At 38.0% G+C, this 16,200-nt stretch overlaps 1 protein-coding gene across 10 annotated transcripts in view; it reads left to right on the forward strand.

Annotated features, from left to right (window-relative positions):
• Positions 1–16,200, forward strand: part of SLC44A5 (solute carrier family 44 member 5) — a 400,420-nt gene that overhangs the window by 20,965 nt on the left and 363,255 nt on the right. The window contains exon 1 of one of the 10 annotated variants that reach the window (XM_047873768.1): positions 7,524–7,595. The exons of the other annotated variants lie outside the window; for them this stretch is intronic. The gene's annotated coding sequence lies outside the window, so the exon portion shown is untranslated. Of the gene's footprint in view, positions 1–7,523; positions 7,596–16,200 lie in introns of those variants that run through there. 10 annotated transcript variants of the gene reach the window in all.

Consider the following 16,200-nt stretch of genomic DNA (forward strand, 5'->3'; position numbering starts at 1 on the left):
GCCTTCAGGGTCTGTCCTGTCTGAGTTTTAAATGGGCAAAATTGAATAACATCATTTGTTTTTAAAAACTTTCATTGCCTTAGGATATTTCTAACTTTTTGACACATACTTACAGCTAGGCATCATGGGTACTAGGTATCTGAGAAAAAGTTTTTTTCTGCCCATAGGCACTAATCCTATCTTTAAGGTTTTAATTAAAAAAATTATTCTCTAAAATATTCTAAGTTACTGATCCTAATGCATATTCTCTGTAGGTCCTACAAATCCTTTAGTAGAACTAACTCTGAGATGTCGCGTTCCTTTCTGCTAATAAGCCTAGTTATCTAATGCTTACTCTATTTCTTCTCCATGAACAGAGGACTATGGGCTATATGGATGGGACAACATAAGAACTCTTAAGTACTTTGTATATGATTCTCAAGTTGCAAATTTTAGAGCTAATCATATGATAAGCTCACCCTCTCTGTTTTAGGGGATGGTAATTTATTGTTCAGGATGCTGCAAATTTTGCTTCTTATTTATTGCCTAGGCAATAAGTTGCCTACAACTGTCCATAAATATTCTTTAAAGCTTAACTTCAGATTTTCTGTTTTATTTTTTGATTCTTATAGTAAAAGTAGTATATTTGGGACTTAGATTTGCATCTTTTGTCCCTAGAAATATAATCTTTTTGCTCTCTGTTGTAGGTAGTTGGTTGTTTGTTTCGTTATGTTATCTTTTGTTTTGGGAAGTGCCTGGATAACACTCTCTGCTTTTAATGTTTTATAAATATATGCTTATGTAATGTTAGTACAATGATAGAGACATGCTTATCAGATTGTTTCCAATTTTCAGACAGTAAAAATACATATGCAAAATGCTATACTAACTCTTTAAAAGCTGGATTATTAACATACAAAAGCTTGACTTGAGATTTTAAGAGTTAATCTTTTGTATTACCTCCCTGAATTCCTCACCACCACCCCCCACCCCCCTGCCTTTTTTTTTTTCCCGCTCCTGGTTGACAGATTGAGATAGACTGACTACTTTTTTTAGTGTAGATAATTGAATTTTGGCTGCTCAAAATTTTTTCTTTGTTAAAGCGAAGTCTGGAGTCATTTCAGATTTGTTCTCTTATGTATTCTGGCTTCTCCAATCCCTATCTATTGAGAAAACTATTTTCATCTTCTGTCATTTCAAAAACATTCCAAGGTCTTAACCTACTATATATGACTCTTGACAAGAGGTGTAATTAGTAGGAAAGTCATTTCTTAAATGGATTGGGTCCATGAAAAAAATGGCATCCATTTAGAATTCATGATGAATAGGAATATATTAGTATTGGGAAGGGAGTAAAGGAGATCTTTTTAAAATATTTTCCCTGGGGCTTAGAATTTATTCTTATTCTTCGGTTTTTGACTTAAATTTATATATTTAGGCCAAATGTAGCTGATCCATTAAGGCATTTCCCTTCATTTTGAATTTCAGTAGTTTTCCAAGTTGTGACACTTTTCTGATTACAACCAACTCTTTCCTGGTAAATTAATGGTCATAATTCAGAGACCATTTCATTTCCTGACTAAACCCCCTATCTTTAGGAATTTAAACTGTGGATTTAAATTATTTGGTTTAAAAAAATTAATAAATTCTTCAGTTTAAAATGAACATTTAAAGCCCAATACCCAGTTTTTAATCAAGAATACTGTAATTGATTAGAATTTTTATGATAACATGTACCATTTTAGCTCACATGGTAGATTTTGCTAATGTTTTTATATTCCAAATGCTGAAATTTGGCTACATAGATTTTTTTTTGAAACTTAAAGTACTGTGTAAAAATGTATGTGGTACAGTATACCTATATTATTGGTTGGGAGGAGAATGAGGTATTTGATAAGTAAAATTTTGGGTTAATTAAAGATTATTATATATACATTAGAAATTCATACCTGTAGATAGAATTACATAGATGTAATTCATTACATCATAAATTCATTCATATACTTGGCAAAAATTATAATACAATAAAATGCTTATACCACCAAAGCTATGCAAAATAATCAAGGCTTTCTAATAGAATAAATACGAGAACATTTGCTATCATTGTGCTACTGACATGGAGAAGCACTAATTAAGAGAGCTCTATTTGTGTTGGATTCCAGCTACCTAAGTACTGTTCATATTTTTGACTTATGATCCTAGTTTGTATGGAACTTAAACAGAAGCAAAGAGAATGATAGAGGAAGATAATATACATGAGAAACAAAGGCAAAGGAAAAAAAAATTAAACTTCCTTACAACTTAAAGCCCATTGACAAGTCCTTGAGACAGGCAGAGAGACCTTCCTCTAGGAGTTAAGCTGCTCATGGGTCCTGTCCACATGCTTTAATAAAACCACCCTTTTGCTCAGAAGGTAGCTCAAGAATTCTTTCTTGGCCATCTGCTCCAAACCTTAACATTTCCACATCAATAATCATGCACCAGATTGTTTTCTTTGCTCCTTTTGTAATTTATTTCAGAGCTTGAATAAAATTCTTTTAATTGTTTGCACTCATTTAGCTCATAGCCTTTAAGAAATCATAGAAAATGAATAGAGAAATGTATACAAATTATATATCACTAGGAAGTTTTGTAATTATCCTTACTTAAAATATACTTAGGGAAAATGTATTTAGAACTGTGTAAAGGGCATAAAATATCTGTTTAAAGGCAATTAAAAACTAGTTTTTAACTGATCATCTTTGTAGGGAATGTCTTTGGACCTTTATGATCATGAGTTTTTAATGTTAGATTAATTGCATATTGAAGACATAAAAAACAAAACATTAAGAAAGAGTAAACTGCTTTGAAGCTAAAATAATCTATGATCAAAGTATATATTGAGGAGACTTAAAAAACTAGACGTGATTACATGAGAAAATGCACTGATAAACAACACGTAATACTGTACACTTAGTATGTGTCAGATACATTTTAAAATCTTTTGTACTTATTAAGTTCAATTACTTAATAACTTAATAAATAGTTATTGTGAAACATCTCTGTGATGGGTATTAGTTTAGGCTCTGGAAGGTGTGTACTGGAAAATAAACAGAGAAAAACCTCTGCCCTCTGGGAATCTGTATTCCAGTGGGAGAAGACACACGATAATTAGAATTAATAAGTAAAATACAGTGTATTATATGGTGATAAGTTTTGCGGTAAAATAAAGGAGTAAAGGAAGAAAGGGCGTATAAGTGAATGTAGGAGTTCTTTAATTGTAAAAAAATTAGTCAAGGAAGCTGTCATTAAGACCATGACATTTGAGCAAAGACCTGAAATAGGTGCTGAAGGCATCCAGATAGCTAGAAGAAGAAAGACCCAGAAAGGGGGAACAAGTGCAAAGGTCCTGAGATGAGAGTAGTTTTGCACATTCATTGCAGGTATAGCAGAGAAGTCCATGGAGGCAGGGATGGAGCAGATGAAGAGAGTAATAGGAGATGAAGTTAAGGAGACAATGAGGGACCCAATCATGTAGACTTGGGCTTTTATTTGGAGAGAGATGCAAAGCCAACGAAGGGTTTGCTCAGAGAAGTGACACAACCTGACTTACATTCTAACAGGATTCCTCTAACTGTTGTATTGAGAATAGACTGTGGGGAACAAACATAGGAAGAGGAGGTCAATCAGGAAGCTGTTGGAGTAGTCTAAGCAGAGATTATGGTTCCTGGAACAGAGTTGCATAGTGGTGGAGGGTAGTGGGAAGTGGTTGGATTCTGGATCTATTTGGAAGTTGGAACCAATAGGATGTGGTATCTGAGAAGAAATGAAGAATCAATTATGACCAAGGTTTTGCCCTGAACAGTGAAAAACAAAAATTACAGTGGAGACACAAAGACCATGGAAAGAGCAGGTTTGGAAAGGGAAGATCAGGAATTCATGTTGGACATATTGAATTTGAGATGCTTGTTAGACATCCAAGTAGAGATAAATCCTCACTACTACAATACTATGAGGTAGTTAGTATTATTGTCCCATTTCTGCAAAGTTATCAGTATAGAAAGGTTAATTTCTCTTTATTCATTCAGGAAGTAAGAGGGCCAGGATTAAGACCCACACAGTCTGATACCACAGCTCTTGATTTTAAACACTGAGGTGTCTACCTCTAAGGAATTTAGAAATGAGTATCATCATATTGAGTCATATAAAATAATAACATGGAAAAGTCCTACCACCCATGAGATCTAGGACATCTGGCAGTATAGATGGTTCTTTTTCATTATTTTTATTTGCTTTTGAGAGAGAGCGCACACACATGAGCTGGGAAAGGGTGGGTGGGGGAGAGAGAGGGAGAGAGAGGGAGAGAGGGAGAGGGAGAGGGAGAGGGAGAGAGAGGGAGAGGGAGAGGGAGAGGGAGAGGGAGAGGGAGAGGGAGAGGGAGAGGGAGAGGGAGAGGGAGAGGGAGAGGGAGAGGGAGAGGGAGAGGGAGAGGGAGAGGGAGAGGGAGAGATAGAAAGGAGAGAGACAATGTTAAGTAGGCTCCACACCCAATTAGATCTCTTAATTGTGAGGTCATGACCTGAGCTGAAATCAAGAGTCAGAAGCTTAACTGACTGATGCCCCTAGATGGCTCTTTTTAAAGGACCTTTTTAGAAAAAAATTTATTTACTTGTTTTGAGGGAGAGAGATGTACGTGCGCATGCACGCATATGAGCAGGGGAAGGGCAGAGAGAGAGGAGGGGGAGAGAAAATCCCAAGCGGGCTCTGCACTGCTGGGCTCAGTCTCATGAACCCTGAGATTATGACTTGAGCCAAAATCAAGAGTCACTTAACCAACTGAGCCTTAAAGGACCAAACTTAAGTGGTTTGCACTATCTGTGTCTGTGTCTATCTCTAGCTCTATTTCTCTCTATTTTCACCTTAATCCTAGACAGCTACTTCTCTATATTTGTTTAGCTGGAGAGGGAAATGTGGTGCCTAAATGGGGTGTCTCTTGATTGGACAGGGCCCCCAAATGTGGGGCGGTGATTGGGTGGAAGCCTGTGGCATGAGAGGTGAAATAATTCACCTGAGGCAGAACAAAGGTGATAGAAGTTTACTGAATACACAGCAAGGAAGCGTAGGGCGGGACAGCAGAGGAGAGGCTATCTGCAATGAAGCAGTGCGAGGGGGCTACTTTTAAGGAGTGAAGGTGAGGAGATATGGCTACATATGGAATTTTCCCTTTCTTGGTAACTGTGCCTAATTTTAAGTAGCCCATTGGTCAGTTAGGGCCTATGGGTATTTTGAGGAGGGTCATCTGATGGGCTTGTCTGTATTCAGCCAGGTGGTCACCTCGACCCTTTCTGCATTCCATTGCTCAAGGCTGTTTGCCTAAGTTTGGCCTCCACAGGAAAGACTTTTCCGTATTACATAGCTCTAACCGTGGTAACAGTTCCTATTTTGATCACTGTATTTCTGGCACTGTTTGTATCATGCGTCTTAATCTCAAGCTTTCCAGTATCTTAGCTTCAGAGAAACTCCTGATACTTCTTAAATGTTTGTTGACCCAATGTTCTGATCTCTCAGGAGTCCATAGCTAATGGCATTGTTCAGGGTTAGTATATCCTTACAGTTCCATTTGCCCCAATGTGCTCATAATTGTTCAACTTACCACATGGCAGCTATTTAGGTATCCTCTTGTCAGTTAATTTCTCCATATAAGCCCAGCCCAGCCCAGATAACTTGTGTTACATTGTGCCATATATAATTCAGCAAAACAAATTATTGCAATTTAAATACATACCCTCTGGGGCACGTGGGTGGCTCAGTCGGTTAAGCGTCCAGCTTCGGCTCAGGTCATGATGTCGCGGTCTGTGAGTTTGAGCCCTGCGTCAGGCTCTGTGCTGACAGCTCAGAGCCTGGAGCCTGTTTCGGATTCTGTGTCTCCTTTGACCCTCCCCTGTTCATGCTCTGTCTCTCTCTGTCTCAAAAATAAATTTAAAAAAAAACGTTAAATATATACCCTCTGTATTAAGTAGGATAGCGTTAGTATGGACTATATATAATTTGTATAAACAGTCGTGGAATTTCAGGTTTTAAAGAATTACTTATGATCTAGGCTAAGTTTCCTACTAGCTCATGGGAAATGTTTTATATCTTGGCATGATATCCCTGGAAATATGTATTTCTAAATGAATGGCTGACATACCATTAACTACTCAGCAATACATTCACCAAATCAATATAAATGTAGTGCATAGTCAATAATATGAATCATTTGTCACTTGGTGGTTGGTCCCATCAGAATAAGTACAATATTGTGAAAAGCTAATTTTTTTTCTTACATTGTATGCTGTGTTACTGCATGATTAAACCAAAGCATTAAAGTCTGAGCCCATTATATTTCATATGTACAAATAAAAATACATGTGGCTGGAAGCATTTAGTGAAACAATATAATTTATTGAGGGAATTTAATCTTATGCTGCATTGAAGCAGTGTATGACTTGGAGTTAAGCTTGATTATATATTAAAAATGTGTAGGGTGTAGAAATTAAGTAGCTTTAAGAAAAGAATATGATTTTTGAATTTTGTATAAACTTTTATAAGCATCTTACTGTGTCATAAATTTTCTCTAGAAAATGGGAGTGATAGCACCCCTCTTCCCTGGACTGTGCTGTCCAGAGTCCCCTTCCCTAAGACTTCCTTCAATTCTTCATTGTCCTTGTTCATTACCCCAAAGGCATGAATAGTGCTGCCTTTTGTGTTGACTCCTGTTAGTTCTTAGGCATATTGTATACAAATATTCATAAATGCATAATCGATCTTTCTCCTTCTATATCTTTCATCATTTAAATAATTTTCTTGTATTATTTAATTTTTTTAAACATTTATTTTATTGACTTTTGAGAGCCAGAGACAGAGTGCGAACAGGGGAGGGGCAGACATAGAGAGAGGGAGACATAGAATCAGAAAGAGGCTCCAGGCTCTGAGCTGTCCAGCATAGAGCCCAACGTGGGGCTTGAACACACTAACCCTGGGATGGTGACCTGAGCCAAAGTCAGGCACTTAACCTACTGAGCCATCCAGGTGCCCCTGCTTGTATTATTCAGATTCCCACAATATGGGCATAATACTTCTGCTTAATGAACTGGGTCCAGAAGAGGACAGAGCCACATCTAGGAGAGATGTGTTTTTATAATGTAGAAAAAGCATTTGGCTAATTTTGAAGGGTGCAGGTGTCGGATTATGGGGTGTTTGTAGGAGTGAGGCTCCAGTAGAGATGGGTCACTGAAGTTTACTTACTGCACAGCTTTGCCTAAAAGCCAGATCTGTTTCTGCTCGTAAGTTATTAAGCAGTTTGCTTTATCAGCCCTGCTGGGTTATAGTTTAGTGTCAGGAATATTTATTATTTTTAATATTTCATCAAGATTTACCTGTTTATCTGTTATTTAAAACTGCATAAATTTCAGGTTGTACAGAATTTACTCTTAGGATATTCTTGCTTAAGTCAGGTATGCTAAAGCCAAGTGGCACTGTTAGGATCACTCACCAAACAATATCAGTGTATATTTTCCGTCCAGGTTTTCTTGAGATTTGTTTGCTGCAATGCAGTCTACCTGGAACAGCTTTAGAAAATGCAACTCAGGAAATGAGTGAGGCTTGATTTATTTCTTTTTCTTTTTCTTTGAAGTTTATCTATTTATTTTGAGAGTGCAAGGGTGGGGAGGGGCAGAGAGAGAGGGAATCCCAAGCAGGCTCCCCACTCCTAGCTCAGAGCCCATCAGCTCAGAGCCAAGTGCAGGGAGCATGTCATCATGGAGCCTGATGCAGGGCTTGAACCCACAAACTGCAAGACCATGACCTGAGTAGTCTAAGACGTTTAACCAACTGAGCCACCCAGATGCCCCAAGGCCTGATTTCTTAATAGGATAAGCCACAGGGAGAACATTGTTCTCATCTTCTAGTTCCACAGTTTACTCCTAGGTGCAATTCAGGGTGCTAGTTTTATGTATTCTGCTTTCTTTGCTTGTTAACTTTTTCCAAATGCTGCCTCATGAAGCTTATTCAGCTGAGACTGAAATGAGTTGAGACTTTTGCTGACAGTCTCTAGATTTGCCATGTTTGCTGATGCAATGGGTACACCAGTGCATGGGGTGCACAATTATCTTTATCATAAATATTGGACCCAGGTAGAAGATGCAAGCACTGTGTTTGAACCTCAGTTTGGTGAAAACATGGACCTATTTCTCAAAGCAGCAAACATTCTCATAGGAAGAGGAATGAAACTTTTTTCCTGGCTTCATTGCTTGAATTACACTCCATTTTGTTTTATTTTGTGCTAATTTACATGATATTTATTAGAGCAGCCTCTGTTTTATAAAATGAACCTGCATCATTTGTAGCAGTAGGGCTCATTTGGGGTGGGGTCACTCATCTTATGTCACCATTAGTCAGAATGAGACTCTGTAACATTTAAGGACATTTATTTTACATTACCTGTGAAGGGAACACTCTGAGGAATATTTTCATTTATCCATACATTGACAAACATGGGATTTGATTGAAATAATAAATTAATGTGGTTAAAAAGGTCCAACAATACAGAAGAATTTATAAAAAACTACTCTATCTCAGAGATACAGTGGTAACTACTGGAAGAATCAAAACAGAAACTGTTAAGAGCTGGTCACCTCTGGGGGTAGGGAAGGGTGTGGGTGGATATTGTGGCTTTATATAAATATATATAAAGAAATGTGTTTTGTAAGGTAGATACACCAATATTTATTGATTTATTTAATTTTTACAAATTTTGTTTCCTTCTTGATATGCTAGATTAGGACTGAACTCTTCTTCACCTCCTCATTGTCCTTTATCTACATTGAATAATCGATAATCTGTTTCCATACAGATTACCTTTGGCACTTGAACAACATAATTAAATCTTCACTTCCTATTCCATTAGCTGTGGACAGTACTCTTCACTACCCACTTTATAAGATAAACTATAATTTAATTCTCTCATTTTTTCCCTCCTTCTACTTCCCAATCTTCTAAGTCAATAAACAACATTTTCATTAATATGACCAGATAATTATTATTTACTGCAGAGTGTTGATATTACATTTCCTTCCCTATGGGTCTAATGTTGAGTCTTCTCTGCCACTCAGTAGAGAATGTTCTTAATTTCAAATCCCAGTGAATTAACTATTTAAACTTTCCACCTATAGACTTGATCACATCTTTATCTTTCAGTTCCCCTTTCCTCCTTCTTGGGACACAATATCCCTTAGGTATAGCCTGTATTGACTCCTCTCTAGAGCCTTTTAAAAGCAGTGGTCCTGAGACTTACTTTGTCCCTCCCCTGAATAGCATTCTTTGTTTCTTGGATAGTATATTTTCTTTCTGGCTTACATCCTCAAGTTAATTTTTTAAGGAAGGACACACAGGAGGTAAAATGGTCAGAAAAGATAGCTCAGACTTTTCGTGCATGGTTAAGTGTTTGACTTCAGGTAGTCTTACTTCTTGGGATGGGGGAGGGACTTGTATGTCAGTTGAGTGTTCTATAAACTGGGGCTCAGTAAATGTTTTCTGTAAAGATCTGATGGTATGGGCATCTGTGTGGCTTAGTCGGTTAAGTGTCTGACTTTGGCTCAGGTCATGATCTCATGGTTTGTGAGTTTGAGCCCCATATCAGGCTCTCTGCTGTCAGCACAGAGCCTGCTTTGGATCCTCTGTCCCCACCCACCACTGCCCTGAGCACTTTCTCTCTCTCTCTCTCTCTCTCTCTCTCTCTCAAATAAATAAACATTAAAAAAAAAAGAGCTGATGGTAATATTTAGACTTTGTGGACTACATACAGCCTCTGTCACATAGTATTTCTTTTTAAAAATTTTTTTAATGTTTTTATTTATTTTTGAGACAGAGAGAGACAGAGCATGAGCAGGGGAGAGGCAGAGAGAGAGGGAGGCACAGAATCTGAAGCAGGCTCCAGGCTCTGAGATGTCAGCACAGAGCCCAACGTGGGGCTCGAACCCAAAAACTGTGAGATCATGACCTGAGCCGAAGTTGGACGCTCAATTGACAGAGCCACCAGGCGCCCCAGTATTTCTTTTTTTTAAACAACACTTTAAAAATGTAAAATCTCTTGGGGCACCTGGGTGGCTCGGTCAGTTGGGAATTTGACTTTGGCTCAGGTCATGATCTCACTGTTCATGGGTTTGAGCCCCGCATCAGGCTCTGTGCTGACAGCTTGGAGCCTGGAGCCTGCTTCAGATTCTGTGTCTCCCCTCTCTTTCTGCCCCTCCATGCTTGTGCTCTGTTTCTGTCTCTCTCTCAAAAATAAATAAACATGAATAAAATGTAAAAACTATCTTAGCTCACTAACTATGCAAAAACAGATGGTAGGCTATATTTTGCCACTTCCTGCAAAACAGACTTGCAGTTAACTCCTGTTTTCAGCCCGGTATTTCACTGTCAACTTCTGAGTCTCATTCCTGACATTGGGATTCCATAAAATAGATTGAGCCACCATCCTAGCCTCCCTGACCCCCACTGCCACTTTTCCTGAGGTTTAGCCTTTCTCCCTGTGTACTCTGGGCTGTCTCTTTCTTAGTCACTAGCCTTACATCTGCTTTCTGTCTTCTGAGAATCTGTTGAAAATTCATGCCCACTTATGGTTCTCTCCCCATTCTTTTTGTTGTTGTGTGCAGTAGATGCTGTTGGTATCTATCTTCTCTTCACTTCCAATTGCCCAGCATCTATCCTATTTTTCACCTGCCAGCACCTTCAACTCTTAGAAAGTTCTGTCCAGCTGTAGGAGTTTGCTCTGCCTGCCCATGGGGGCAGAGACAGTGTGTCTCCTCCCACCAGCCCTTAATTGATGTCTAACAAGAATTGATGAGTAAATACCACAGCTCCCTTACACTACTGTTGGGATAATTGTCAGGTGCATGTTCTATACTAGCTCGAGTTGCCTAGCGGGAGTGAGACACAGGTGCTAAGGTCTTGTTTGATAATGAAGCCTTTATTGGCTCTCCTCTGTTCCAGGACTCTCTTTCCCTCTTCCTAAATTTCTTAAGATTACTTCTCCCATAAATTGCTTGTATCCAAATCCTTATCTAGAGTCTGCTTATGAGGAGTCCAGATGGAGATATCATGGGTTAGTTTTTTAAATGATTATTATAACTTTAACGAAATCTCAGAAGAGCAGATAACTTTGAGTACTTATTTTATTATACTGAATCTGAATCCAACTAACCAATATTATACTGAGCATTTACTATGGATCAGGCATTATTTATGGAGGGTAAAATAATATATTAGACATGAATTCTACCTACAAAGAGCTTGTGTTCTACCAAGTAGATAATCCACACAGAATGTTTTAAGTGTTGTGAAGAGAGGTTAACGTGTATGTGTCATGGACTTAGCAGGCATGAGGTTATTTGCAGATGTGTGATCAGAGATGACTTTAAGGGGAGGTGATATTTGAATTCAGTGAAGAAGAAACTAATTTGAAAACAGAATGATGGGGGGTGCCTGGATGGCTCAGTTGGGAGAGCATGCAACTCTTGATCTCAGGGTCATGAGGGTGAACCCCATATTGGGTGTAGAGGTTACTTTAAAAGGAAATTGAACATTAGCGTTTCTATTTAAACTTATTTACTGCTGTAGTGACAACAGTTATTTTGCTGACTTCCATGAGAAGGCTTCCTGTATAGAGAAAAAATACAAAACAGTATCTACTGCTTTCCCACAATGTCCATTTCTTAGGCATCAATCCATAAATTAGTGTTATTAGTAGGGAAGGATGCCCTGTGTTGAGGTACATGTATTTAATTATATGCTGAAAATATGTGCTCATTATTGCAGCTATAGGGTAGCTATAGCTACACATTAATAAGTTATGAGCTTCTATTTCGGAGAAATTGCTCTACCAATAATAAGTAGCCTATATTCTATTTTTCTTTTCCCTTGAATATCTGTATGGAATAAAATTAATTCAGAAAATAATCTCAGAGAAATGGGAAAGCTTAAATCATCCCCAAACTGGCCTTTGCTTCCTTTCCTCAACCTTATTAAGCTGCATTTGGAATTATTCTAGTCTATTAGTTGCTCTTTCAGACCTTAAACCTTAGGCATTTGTTTTAGTTCACATGTCCCTTCAAAGTTACCTGCAGCTACCTTTTCTGTTAGCAACTGGTAGAAGTGTTATCACACTCTGCTAGTTTTCTTTTTTACCTAGTTGTAATTCACTCTGAAGATTCTTTTCCTTTCTGCTTACATCCAACCATATGGAAGCAGACTACCCTATAGGAATTCTGCTCTTTTCTTAGGATTTTGGAATGAGCAATTCCTCAAAAGCCACTGGGTACCCTATGAACATTCTTTTTCTGATTTCACCTATTCTTTTAGCAAATATTGCTTATAATCTACTGTAAAAGAATATTGCTGCTCGGCTGCTATCAGATATTTCTGCTTCCAAATTATGAGAAAGGTTCTAATGCTAGAGCAGGAGGTACGTTTTCTGGGAAACTTCTAAGGTTGTCATATATATGGTATTGAGCTGTGCTTAAGAAGGTAGCATCTTTTCTGTTCCACATTTAGCTTTGGAATAAAGTGCAACAGCCTGAAGAAACCAGGGATACTGAGTACTTGAAGAAGTATGACTCTTTCTGAACTTACCCACTTCCAAGATCATATAATTATTAGGCTAAGGAAACTAAAAGAGGCCATGTAGATTGAGTACCCACCTTTGCTTCCATTCAACATTCTTATGCAGCACTTGGCCAGTGAAAACATAAGGTAGAGATGGAACAACATAACATAATAGCTAAAGTGTAGCCTCTAGAGTCAGACATTGAAATCCAGATCTTCCACTTACAATTATATGATTTCTGGACAGATTCACTAACCTCTTTTGCCTTTATCCTCTCAACAGTAAACTAGGGATATTAATAATACCCACACCATAGAATTGTTAAGAACTTTATAAATAGTAAAGTAGCATTTGAGACACAGATTTTGGAAATTTTGGTTATTCATTTTTTATTTAAAAATTTTTTTTTCAACGTTTATTTATTTTTGGGACAGAGAGAGACAGAGCATGAACGGGGGAGGGGCAGAGAGAGAGGGAGACACAGAATCAGAAACAGGCTCCAGGCTCTGAGCCATCAGCCCAGAGCCTGACGCGGGGCTCGAACTCCCGGACCGCGAGATCGTGACCTGGCTGAAGTCGGACGCTTAACCGACTGCGCCACCCAGTCACCCCGGTTATTCATTTTTTAAAAATATTAAATAAGTGTTAGCTGTTGTTATTTGTTACTTTCAGAACATATAAGAGCCATTTCTTTAAGTTTGTGCTAAAATCTTTTATGGCTCTTGTTAAAGAAATACATTGTCAGTCCAAACTTTTAAAAATTTATTTTATTATTTTTTTTTTATTTTTAAAAAAAAATTTTTTTTTTCAACGTTTATTTATTTTTGGGACAGAGAGAGACAGAGCATGAATGGGGGAGGGGCAGAGAGAGAGGGAGACACAGAATCGGAAACAGGCTCCAGGCTCTGAGCCATCAGCCCAGAGCCCGACGCGGGGCTCGAACTCACGGACTGCGAGATCGTGACCTGGCTGAAGTCGGACGCTTAACCGACTGCGCCACCCAGGCGCCCCTATTTTATTATTTTTTATTTGAGAGAGAGAGAGAGAGAGAGAGAATGTGTGTGTGTGTGTGTGTGTGTGTGTGTGTGTGTGTATGTGTGTGTGCGCGCTAGCAGGGGAGAGGGGCAGAAGGAGAGAGGGAATCTTAAGCAGGCTCCATGCTCAGCATGGAGGCCAATACAGGGCTTGATCCTGCAACCCTGGGATCATGACTTAAGCCAAAATCAAGAGTTAGTTGCTCAATGGACTGAACCACCCAGGCTCCCCTGTAAATCCATCTTTTTGAAGGAAAACCTTTCTGCTGTGTTCTGTATTGTATCAAAATAGCGTAATAACATAATTTACACATGATTCACATGTAAATACATCTTTGAGTTATTTTTTAAAATGTAACTATATTTTCGCAAAGGTTTTGATAAAAAAGGTTGTTAAAGATGATAAAAATATTTACCTTTTGGCAGCATGATTTATTTTCACACTGGTAATAGGGCTTTGTACCATTGCTATTTTGTATGACTGCTTAAAATTACAATGAGAAAAACCGCTTTACGTATACTTGGCATTGACCTTTTTTCTATAGACTCAACCTTAGACCTTTGAAAAATAAAGGCATTTTTATTGATAATTTGATTCTATCTAATGATTTCTGAATTTCGTAGAAGAACTTTAGTTGTTCCAAGTAGACTCAAGATGACCATTATGCGTATTTTTATCCTGATATAACTAGTACTGGAATAACTCCTGCCCCTTTTAATTTTGTATAAGTTGATGCTCTAATCATGAGGCACTGGGTCTCAATAACTTCTGGTGGTGTTTTATTTCTCCCGGTTCTCACAGGCCCCAAAAACTGATTTCAGAAGTGCCTCATTATAGCAATAATGTTCCTGGATCATTGTCATGAACAGATAGCCTGAAGTGGAATGCATGCTATTTAAAAATAATGATGTTTTTCTTTTCCTTTTTCTTTTTCTTTTTTACATTTGAATAGTGCATCAGTGTGAAAAATAGCACCTTCAATATTAAGTTTTGGAAGAAAAATTGAATAGCACAAAATTTCAAAAGTTTGTGTCTCAAATGATACTTTACTACTTATAAAGCTCTATCCATACCAGGTCGGGAAAGCCTCTCATATTTATTTAGTAGCTTTCCAATGCCAGGCACTTTGGATAAATCATATTATTTAATTCTCATACTAGCTCCCAGAGGTAGGAATCGTTACCCTCATTTTATGAAAGAGGAAACTGAGAGTCAAAGAGGTAAAAAATGATTTGCAAAAGTAGTAAGTGCAAAGCTAGGACTTGAACCTGGATCTGACACCTTTCCACTCTACTGCCTTGAGTGAAGGAGAAAGAAATGTGTGTAGTAAAAATGGAAATGACTATGACCATCTGGAAGGATAGTTCTGCCAAGTTCTAATATGAAAAGTGCTGGACCTCGTTATGGCAAACATTAACATAAAGCTGCACCATTTAGAGAATGATCCCATTTCTATAAAGCACTCATATAAATTTTAGTTCTGAGTTTTGTTCCTGTACATGAAGGTATGGCATTGGCCAATACTTTGTGCATTAATGACAATTTTGTAAGACGAGGTGAATTTTCCTGTTTAGCATGAGCTTGATTGTTCTCTTTAGACTTCCCTTAATCTCCTGCTGAGATCTTGTTAAACATTTTGAGGATGAACTAATCAGTGTTTTGCATCATTTCAATAATGTGAATGCTTGTTGTTTAGCATAATTTAATGTGAGACTTTTCAGATGGAAATAGATGGAAAGATTCCCTTACTAGTTATGGTCTAGGAAAATGGTCTGGCTTAGCGATGCTGATGGATAGGTGACCTCATTAAGATTTAACCTGGGGTAGAGATTTCAGGTAAATATTTGTAATGGGCAACAATTTATAAATAATTTTTAATTATTTGTTCTCTCATTCTCAAAATTAATGGTTCCGGGTCAGTTTCAGATACTGATATTCCATCTGGGGTTATTGTGAGAGGAAGGTGATCCATTCATAAAATCCTCATAGCCAAACTGATAAGTTTTTACAAGTGCCCATTGATGCTTGAAAATCAAATTTGCTCTTCCCCAACCTGAGTGGATCACTTCAGCATAAAATTAGAATGCCTAATTTGAAACTAATTCTCCACAAAGGAGAAATAGCTCTAATTTTTTTTGCAGAGGCCATCAGTAACTTCTTTGGTTTTAGTGTTAGTAGATCACAATACTTTTCATGTTGCTCCTGGTTCAGGATTCTCAATTAGCATGTTACAACTTGTAACAAGGAGCCAGCATGTATTTAGATAGTATTCTGATGTATGAGGTGAAAATATGTTTTGATATCTTTGATGGCCATAATCTTTTACTATAACTTTATACCATTTAAATACATAGAGGGGCGCCTGGCTGGCCTGAGTGTCTGACTTTGGCTCAGGTCATGATCACATAGTTTGTGGGCTCAAGCCTTATGTCGGGCTCTGTGCTGACAGCTTGGAGTCTGGAGCCTGCTTCGGATTCTGTGTCTCCCTCTTTCTCTCTGCCCCTGTCCTGCTCATACTCTGTCTCTATCTCTCTCAAAAATAAACAAACATTAAAAAAATTTAA

Source organism: Prionailurus viverrinus, chromosome C1 (genome assembly GCF_022837055.1).
Source record: "Prionailurus viverrinus isolate Anna chromosome C1, UM_Priviv_1.0, whole genome shotgun sequence".
NCBI classification, from domain to species: Eukaryota; Metazoa; Chordata; class Mammalia; order Carnivora; family Felidae; genus Prionailurus; species Prionailurus viverrinus.